The sequence below is a fragment of the Macaca thibetana genome, chromosome 7, assembly GCF_024542745.1.
Source record: "Macaca thibetana thibetana isolate TM-01 chromosome 7, ASM2454274v1, whole genome shotgun sequence".
In the NCBI taxonomy this organism is placed as follows: Eukaryota; Metazoa; Chordata; class Mammalia; order Primates; family Cercopithecidae; genus Macaca; species Macaca thibetana.
Window position 1 is genome coordinate 125911216 of NC_065584.1, and position 10047 is coordinate 125921262.

The following is a 10047-nucleotide window of genomic DNA, read 5'->3' on the forward strand; positions in this document are numbered from 1 at the left end:
CAAGAAGCAAAAAGGCCAGCGTCCGTCTGCCTAGTTCATAATGTTTACAGATCTGTTTGTCTGTCTTGCTTCTGGCAGGTGTAGGGAAAGTCTACTGCCTGCCACTTTCCTTCAAAAAGAATGGTTCTGTTTTTGTGAAGTCCTGACTTGTCACTCAAACTGTACAAATATTGTAAATAAACGTTATGCCATTTTAACAAAGGGATCAGATTTAGTCTAAGGATTGCATCCTGAGTGGCAACTCTTAAAAGCCATGTTTTGAAAATCCAAGAGAGCCAGGCGCGGTGGCTCAAGCCTGTAATCCCAGCACTTTGGGAGGCCGAGACGGGCGGATCACGAGGTCAGGAGATCGAGACCATCCTGGCTAACACGGTGAAACCCCGTCTCTACTAAGAAATACAAAAAAATAGCCGGGCGAGGTGGCGGGCGCCTGTAGTCCCAGCTACTCAGGAGGCTGAGGCAGGAGAATGGCGAAAACCCGGGAGGCGGAGCTTGCAGTGAGCTGAGATCCGGCCACTGCACTCCAGCCTGGGCCACAGAGCGAGACTCCGTCTCAAAAAAAAAAAAAAAGAAAAGTCCAAGAGAGCCTCTCTTACTCCTTTTCCCTCTTCTCTTAGCCCTGTGCCCACAAAAGTGAAAGTGGTCATTGTCACCTCTTTAGCAGCCTGGTTCCCCCGAAGCCTCTCTGGTAGGGTAGTTGCCTAGACCCAAGGAAACCTCCAGTTGTCCTGGTTTACGTCCTGTCTTGGTAAGAGACCAACAAGCTTTAACAGAACTAAGAAGACTCCTGATGTATTGCCTAACCCTAGTGAGAATCTGGGCCTTTAAACCTTTTTTTTTGTTATTGTTGATTTGCCAGGGTCTCTGCTGTCCAGGCTAGAGTGCAGTGGTGCAATCACAGTTCACTGCACTCTCAAACTCCTGGGCTCAAGTGATCCTCCCACCTCACCATTCCAAGTAGCTGGGACTACAGTCATGCACCATCACACCCAGCTAATTTTTAAATTTTCCGTTGAGACAGAATATTGCTGTGTTGCCCAGGCTGGTCTTGAACTCCTGGCCCTGAGTGATCCTCCTGCCTCAGCCTCCCAAAATGCTGGGATTGCAGGCATGAGCCACTGTGCCCACTCCTTTCAACTTTAAATTGGCCTAGGCACAGTTTCTTTGCTCTCCTTTCTTTTGGCTGTCATGAGTATGAAGGGGGTGCCCAGGGGCTGTGAGTGTAGCTATGGAGGAAACACTGATGGTCCTCCATCCCCCCCCCACCCCCGCCCCCACCCCCAGTGCCTGAGGGTGTGTCTCCAACCTCTCTCAACACATTTTAGCTAGGAAGCAAGAAGATCCTGGATCTTCTACATCTACACCCTTTAAGAAGACAAGAGATGACAATCACCGTGGTAAGAGCCACGTCCAAGACTGCTTCTGGTGGTGGAAAGGTTGCTTACCCTGCAAGAGCGTCCAATGAGGTTTTCTCCAACTCCCTAGCACTCCCACTACCTAACTGTTGGGAGCAGTGGGACCTAAAGAGCAGGGGTTCTGGGCAGACGACAACATAGCTTACCTTCCAGGATTTGGGTGCTGTGGGGCAGCCACTTGCTACCTATCCCTGAGAAGCAAGAAGGACCACCCGGAGTGCAAGTGGAGAGAAGCAGGGTGCTGGGTTGGTCAACTTCATCTCCCTGGCCACGTTTTTCCAGAAGGGAGTCTCTTCCTTGAGTAACTGTAGGTGGCTGTGATCCAGCAGCCTTAGGAACATCAACTCCCAGCTCAGATTTTTTTTCACGATTTCCCTGACTTAAGTGGGGACTGCTGAGCTCCCTTGGCAAGGGGGTGTTAAGGAGCTGGAGGGAATGGCAGTGCTAAGACAGGGCCCCTGCCTTCTATAAGGTTCCACAGGCCAGCCCCAGGAGACATGGAGATACGGCTTTTAGGCACTGGAGCATAGATAGGCATGTCTAGGGCTTCCAGACCATGCTCAGGATCCAAGGGAGGGCCAAGAGCCAAAACGCTCCGGAGAGGGTTCAGATTCCCGTTCTGCCACTTGCTACTACCTAGGGCTGAGCTACTTAACGCCTTTGAGCCACAAGTTTTCCACCTTTCAAAAAACAACCTGTCAGGATCATGTTGAACATTTAATGTTCCTTTCCCCAGTAGGGGTTCAATAAATGCTGTTGTTAATGAGAGTGAAGCCGCTGGACCCGGGAGGGGAGGAATGGACCTCGGAGAGGGCTGATGGAGGGTGGAAGCATTGGGCAGTGGGCAGGACCCAGAGACTCCACTTGCAGTGGGGGTAGGGGGAAAGAAACCCTGACTCCAGATGGAGGTTCCCACTGGGAGGCACTGGGCTGGCTTAGGGATGCAGCCAGAGAAAGTGTGCTGCCTCTGGGCCAGGCCCTTGTTGCTGTCATTCCCCACAAGCCAACGCACACCACCTTTACTGACCCGGTTTCTGAAGGCATTGAAGGCTTGCCACCGCGCCACCCTCCATCTGGCCCCAACTGAGGCCTGACCTACCCACCACCCCCAAGAGTGGTGAAAACTCAAAATAGTATCAATAATACCAAACCAGAGATAAGTGTAAAGAAGCACAACAAAGCTCTGACCCTTCCCATGATGATTTCCTCCATAGGTCTTCAAAAGATAGATACTTTTGGGCCCTGTGTGATGGCTCCTGCCTGTAATCCCAGCAGTTTGCAAGGTCGAGGAGGGAGGATCACTTGGGGCCAGGAGTTCAAGACCAACCCGGTCAACATACTGAGACTCCATTTCTTTTTTTTTTTTTTTTTCTTCTGAGTTTTTTGTTGTTGTTGTTGTTGTTTGAGACGGAGTCTCGCTCTGTCGCCCGGGCTGGAGTGCAGTGGCCGGATCTCAGCTCACTGCAAGCTCCGCCTCCTGGGTTCACGCCCTTCTCCTGCCTCAGCCTCCCGAGCAGATGGGACTACAGGCGCCCGCCACCTCGCCCGGCTAGTTTTTTTTTGTATTTTTTAGTAGAGACGGGGTTTCACGGTGTTAGCCAGGATGGTCTCGATCTCCTGACTTCGCGATCCGCCCGTCTAGGCCTCCCAAAGTGCTGGGATTTCAGGCTTGAGCCACTGCGCCCGGCCTTCTTCTGAGTTTTGAGACGGAGTCTCTCTGTCACCCAGGTTGGAGTGCAGTGGCATGATCTCAGCTCACTGCAACCTCCGCCTCCCGGGTTCAAGCAATTCTTCTGCCTCAGCCTCCCAAGTAGCTGGGATTACAGGCATGTGCCACCATGCCCAGCTAATTTTTGTATTTTTAGTAGAGGTGAGGTTTCACCATGTTGGCCAGGCTGATCTGGAACTCCCGACCTTGTGATCCTCCCGCCTCGGCCTCCTAAAGTGCTGGGCTTACAGGCGAGAGCCACCACGCCCGCCTTCTTTCTTTCTTTTTTTTTTTTAAAAGATCGAATACTTTCGATTTCTTTTTTTTCATTTAGCCATGGATGGCCCTGCTTCGCTAAGCGCATACGATGCAGCACACCCCTTCACCTGGCAAGCCCGGAAGGCGCAGGTTGACTCCTTCAATTTTGCCGGGGGAGCCCTTCGGCGCTCCCCGCGCGGTGTCCCCGCCACCCCCCGCACCGGCCTGGGCGCCACCCGTGTCTGCGCCAACGGTCCCCGCATCTCTCTCCCCGTACGCCTCCGGCGCCGTTAGCGCCCAGTCCACGCGACAAGGGAGGAGGCGCGCAGCTGCTGCGTTCCAGGGTGCTCTGCCTCCGTTCCCCACTCCGGGCCGGCAGCCTCCTAGCCAGGATCCCAGTGGCCCAGGGCCTGCACGAGTCTCCAGCCGCGGATCCCCTGGGGCGTGTGCCTTGGGAGTTGCGAAATGGACCCCGGCTCGCACGCGGCCCACCCGGAGATGCACGGGCACCAGGGTCCCAGATCCCGGGCTACTGCATGCTCTGTGGACTCAGTCCCCACGCACACCCGAATTCTGGAGGTCACGCCTGCAGGCGCAGAGCCCACAGATGGAATTAGGAGCTGCACCTCCCACCCCTCGCCGCCCACCCCCCACCCACGCCACCGTGACTACACGATGCAGGGAAGTTCCCTGGTGGCGGCGTGAGGGAGGGAGGCCGACCACGTCCTAGGCATTCCTACAGTGGTCGCCTCCGCAAGCTGGGTCCCTGACCTCAGACCCTTCCTGTCCCCTTTGCCTCCTCTCGCACTGGGTGAGGTTCTGCGGGTTCTGAGTTCTGGAGAAGAAGGAGGATCACAGGAACTCCTGAGTTTCTGAAGTGTCAGGAGAGAGTATGTTCTTACTGCTCACACACAGGCGTGGTGACACGTTTTGTTCGTTTTAGACAAGAGTGACTCAGATTGCGGAGGGTCAGTGAACACTGCTAGATCCTGCGCCCTGCTGGCGTAACCTTGCACCCATCCCCGGATATTCCCACAAACTCTAGTCCCTCCATTTATGAGGTCAGAGATTGCTGGGAAGGAGGGGAAACCTAGAGGCCAGGAAAAGAGGCTGGGGCTGGGAGCTGAGGGCTCGCCTGTCAGGTGAAGACCCATTCATGCCTCTTTCCAAGAGAAAAGAGACCCTCACCTTTCTCCCATTCTCATGTGTCCACTGGGCTCTGGCCAGCCCTCCAGCACCCTCTCTGGAGGCCCTGACGGAGAAGGACATTGAACCGACCAGAGGTGAGGAATGTTTTGGATGCAGGAAGCAGCCGAGAAACCAAACTTCCCAGCGCCCACATTGACAACCTCTTGGAAAGGGACAGAAGGCGGCCATTGAGCCTCCTGGGGCCTGTTTTCTTCTTGGGCCCTTTCTGGTTTCCTTCCTCCATAAGACAATGAGAATGATAGGCTATCACTCCCGAAAACGAGCGGGGGCATCACAGGATCCACGCATTCCTGTGTCCTTTGCACCTAGCGCAGTAGCAGCGGCTCCATGGAAGTGTGTCTGCTCTGCACATGCATGAGGGAATCACAGGTATTGTCACAGAATAGTGGGGTCTTAGGGTCATAAAGTCCCTTGGAAGGACACCAAGTCCCACAGTGCATGTCTGGGAGTTTTTACTAGAATAAGACCTTGCACCACTGGGTCCAGTGGAACATGACAGCCCAACCCCCTCCCACCTCCCCACCCCCACCACACACACACACACCCCACACACACTACACATACCACACTCACGCACCACACCCACACTACACACACCACACATACCACACACACCACACCCACCAGACACACACCACACACCACTCACCACACCCACCACACATGCCACACTCACACACCACACACACACCACATACCACACACCATACACACTACACACACACCACACACACCACATACAACACACAATACCACACACGTGCGCCACACATACATGCCACATACACCACACCCATAACCCCCCACACACATCATACATGCCACACACATACCACACACACCACACACACCACACACACACACACACACACACACACACCACACACACCACACACACACACACACACACACACACACACACACACACACACACACACACACACACACACACACCACACACACACCACACACACACACACACACACCACACACACCGCACACACCACACACACCGCACACACCACACACACACCACACACACACTGGAGAGGCTCTGCTCCTGCTGCAGAAGACTTGAAGTCTCCTCAAAGGAACAGATTCCCCACTCAGGAGCACAGGTCAAAGGCTGTGCCTTCCCTTCTCTGCCCCCGGTGAGAGGCCCTGCTTGTCATCTGAAGAAGCAGAAACCAGCACTGGGCCTGGCAGAGGCTGGTGAGTGGTGATTTTGCTCCTGCCACTGGTGCTGCCCTGGGGATGGGGTAGAGGTGGGCACAGCTATGAGGCAGGCTGGAGTGAGGACCCCAGAAACCCCTCACCTCACACATCCCATTTTCCAGGCCCTTCTCTCCCCCAGTTTTGTACCCCAGGGTGATGGTTCTCCAAGAGATGCAGCCCTCAGGCATGATAAATCCTGAATTTTTTTTTTTTTTTAGATGGGGTCTCTCAATCTGTTGCCCAGGCTGGAAGGCAATGGCTTGATCACAGGCTGACTGCGGCCTCAACCTCCCCGGGCTCAGTTGATCCTCCCACCTCTTCCTCCTGAATACCTTGGACCATAGGCATGTGCCACCATGCTTGGCTAATCTTCCTATTTTTTGTAGAGATGAGTTTTCAGCATGTTGCTCAGGCTGGCCTCAAATTCCTAGGTTCAAGTGATCTTCTTCCCTGGGCCACCCAAAGTGCTAGGATTACAGGTACCAGTCACTGTGCCTGGTCCTGAAGGTCTTTGAGGGGGGTAAGAACTCAGGCACTTCAAGAAGCAGACCTCAGGCTGGGTGCAGTGGCTCATGCCTACAATCCCAGCATTTAGGGAGGCCAAGGTGGGCAGATGACCTGAGGTCAGGAGTTCAAGACCAGCCTGGCCAACATGGAGAAATCCCATCTCTATTAAAAATTCAAAACTTAGCTGAGTGTGGTGGCAGGTACCTGTAATCCCAGCTACTCAAAAGCTGACACAGGAAATTTCCTGAACCCGGGAAGCGGAGGTTGCAGTGAGCTGAGATCATACCACTGCATGCACTCCAGCCTTGGCAACAGAGCAACACTCTGCCTCAAAAAAAAAAAAAAAAAAAAGAAAAGAAAAAGCAGACCTCTAGGGAACAGGAGGATCAACCAACTGAGATACTACAAGATAGGTTCTGGCTGGGCACAGTGGCTCACGCCTATAATTCCAGCACTTTTGGGAGGCCAAGGCAGGAGGATCGCTTGAGCCCAGGAATTCAAGACCAGCCTGGACAACAGAGTGAGATCCCTATCTCTACAAAAAATTTAAAAATTGACTGGGCACAGTGACACATGCCTGTGCCTGTGGTCCCAGCTACTCCAGAGGCTAAGGCAGGAGGATCACTTAGGCCCAGGAAGTCGAGACCGAAGTGAGCCATGATTGTGCCTCTGCACAATCATGTGCAGACTGGGTGACCAAGTGAGACCCTATCTCAAAAATAAAAAAATAAAGGAAAAGAAAAAAAAGTTATCTGCTCAGACATGTAAGCTAGCCTTGTGGCCAAGGCAGAGAGACTCTCACGGCCTGTCTCAGAACAGCCACCTAATGACCATCAAAATCTTGACACATTGGCTGGGTGCAAAATGGTTCATGCCTGTAATCCCAGCACTTTGGGAAGCTGAAGGAAGAAGACTGTTTGAGGCCAGGAGTTCAAGACTTGGGCAACATAGGGAAACTCCATCTCTACAAAAAATTTTTAAAATTTGTTGAGCATGGTAGTGTGTACCTGTGGTCCCACCTACTCAGGAGGCTGCGGCAGGAGGATTCCTTGAGCCCAGGAGGTGGAGGCTGCAGTGAGCCATGATGGCACACTCCAGCCTGGGTGACAGAGTGAGTGATACTTTGTCTAAAAACAAAAACAAAAACAACCTTGACACATTCCTCTACACCCCAGTTTCCCCCTTTTTTGTTGCTTATTTAATTTTTAAAAAACTTACAGTGGCGGTCAGGCACAGTGGCTCACGCCTGTAATCCCAGCACTTTGGAGGCTGAGGCAGGCAGATCACCTGATGTAAGGAATTCAAGACCAGCCTGGCCAACATGGTGAAACCCTGCCTCTACTAAAAATACAAAAAATTAGCCAGGCATGGTGGCACACACGCGTAATCCCAGCTACATGGGAGGCTGAGAGAGGAAAATCGCTTGAGCCAGGAGGTGGAGGTTGCAGTGAGCTGAGATCATGCCACTGCACTTCATCCTGGATGATAGAGCAAGACTCCCTCTCAAAAAAAAAAAAAAAAATTCTCTGGCCTGCTTAATGCTTAAGTGTTTGAATTCCCCCGCCCCCCGTCACTTTTTATTATTATTATTATTATTATTATTAATTTTTTTTGGCAGCACTTAAGAGGCCATCATTTCCACCTCCAGACTGGCCAGTCTGATTTTCTCCACATCCTTTCTATTCAAGCATCAAAGACTGGGGAACCTGAGTCATAAAAGAACAGATGTTCTAGAGTTTCAACGTTTATTCCTGGCATGACTAAGAGGACAGAAGAACCTGCTGACCTCATCCTACAGCTATACAGGGACTCCAGGCCTTGCCCCAAGATGTACCCTTATGTTTTTTGCCTGCAGTAGGTGGGGGCAGACTCTGCCTTCAGAAGGAACTACAAGCTGTTTCTTTGTTTGTTTTGAGATGGAGTCCGGCACTGTCGCCTAGGTTGGAGTGCGGTGGTGCGATCTCGGCTCTCTGCAACCTCTGCCTCGTGGGTTCAAGTGATTCTCCTGCCTCAGCTTCCTGGATAGCTGGGATTACAGGTGCCCTCCACCATGCCCAGCTAATCTTTGTATTTTTAGTAGAGACGAGATTTCACCATGTTGGCCAGGCTGGTCTTGAACTCCTGACCTCAGGTGATCCACCCGCCTTGGCCTCCCAAAGTGCTGGGATTATACGTGTGAGCCATGGCACCCGGCCGGGAAATACAAGATGTTAATGAAAGAAGTTGAGAACATGGGCGAGGTGGTTCACGCCCATAATCCCAGCGCTTTGGGAGGCCTGGGTGGGCAGATCACCTGAGGTCAGGAGTTCAAGACCAGCCTGGTCAACATGGTGAAACCCCGTCTCTACCAAAAATACAAAAATTAGCCAGGCCTGGTGGCGAGCGCCTATAATCTCAGCTACTCGGGAGGCTGAGGCTAGAGAATCGCTTGAAGCCAGGAGGCAGAGGTTGCAGTGAGCTGAGATCATATCATTGCACTCAAGCCGGGGCGACAAGAGCACAGGAAGTCAGGGGACCTAGCCGGGACACACTGCCTTTTCCACCACCTAGCTGAGTGGCCCTAACCTCCCTGGCAGAGCCACTTAACCTCTTTGTTACTTCTGAAATGTGAACGAGGAGGATAGATGGATATAAGGCCCCTTACTGCTCTAAGAATCTATGGGATTGGATTTCAGTTCAGCATCCATTTCCAGGTTTGCCCTCACCTTTCCAGTGAGAGACATCTGGGCAGGTAGGGCAAAGAGCAATTCTCTGGCTGCTGGTATAGTAGACCTAAGGCTTGGGCAAGTGCCTGATACAGAAGAAAAAGAATTGCCCCTTTTTCTCGGCAGCCAGGACAGAGACCCAGTGCCCAGCCCGCTTATACCTCCAACCCGGCCCATCCATCGCCTGACACACGAGTGCCGGGCGTGTTCTTGTCCCTCATTGCCGGCCCTACCTTTCCAGTTCTGGCAGTTTCTTGCTGGCTCTCCCTGCCTTGGGTTTCCCCCCAGCCCCCTCTCTGAGGGCAGCACCTTCCCATGTCCTGCCACAGGTCAGTGTAGCTGTGAAGGAGGCAGAGGAGTGAGTGTCTGAGACACGAGTGATCCAGGGCCTTCAAGCTGCAGAGTACAACCCTCGCACACAAGCTCGGATTCCTCCAGACGGTTGTCTTAGAGAAGGTGGAGATGTGATTTCCCAGGTTCTCCATGAAGGAGTCAACTATTCAAATTCCTCTATGTTCTTCTTCCTCTTACCCCTTCATTCCCTCTGTTTCTCCTGCCTTCCTCATCGCCATTCTTTCTTACATTATTTTGCTTCTTTCCTCAGTTCTCCAGGATCTTCACCTATTTATTTATTTTGAGATAGGGTATTACTCTGCCACCCAGACTGCAGTGCAGTGGAATGGTCATGGTTCTCTGCAGCCTTGACCTCCTGGGCTCAAACAATCCTCTCACCTCAGCCTCCTAAGTAGCTGGGACCACAGGTGCATGCCAACACGACCAGCGTTTTTTTTTTTTTTAGACAAGTTATCACTCTGTTGCCCAGGCTGGAGTGCAGGGTGTGGTGGTGGAGTGTGGTGGTCATCTCAGCTCACTGCAGCCTCGACCTCCTAGGCTCAAGTGATCCTTCCACTTCAGCCTCCCACTGAGTAGCTGGGACTACAGGTGCATGGCACCACACCTGGCTAATATTCTGTATTTTTAGTAGAGATAGGGTTTTGCCATGTTGCCCAGGCTGGTCTCAAACTCCTGG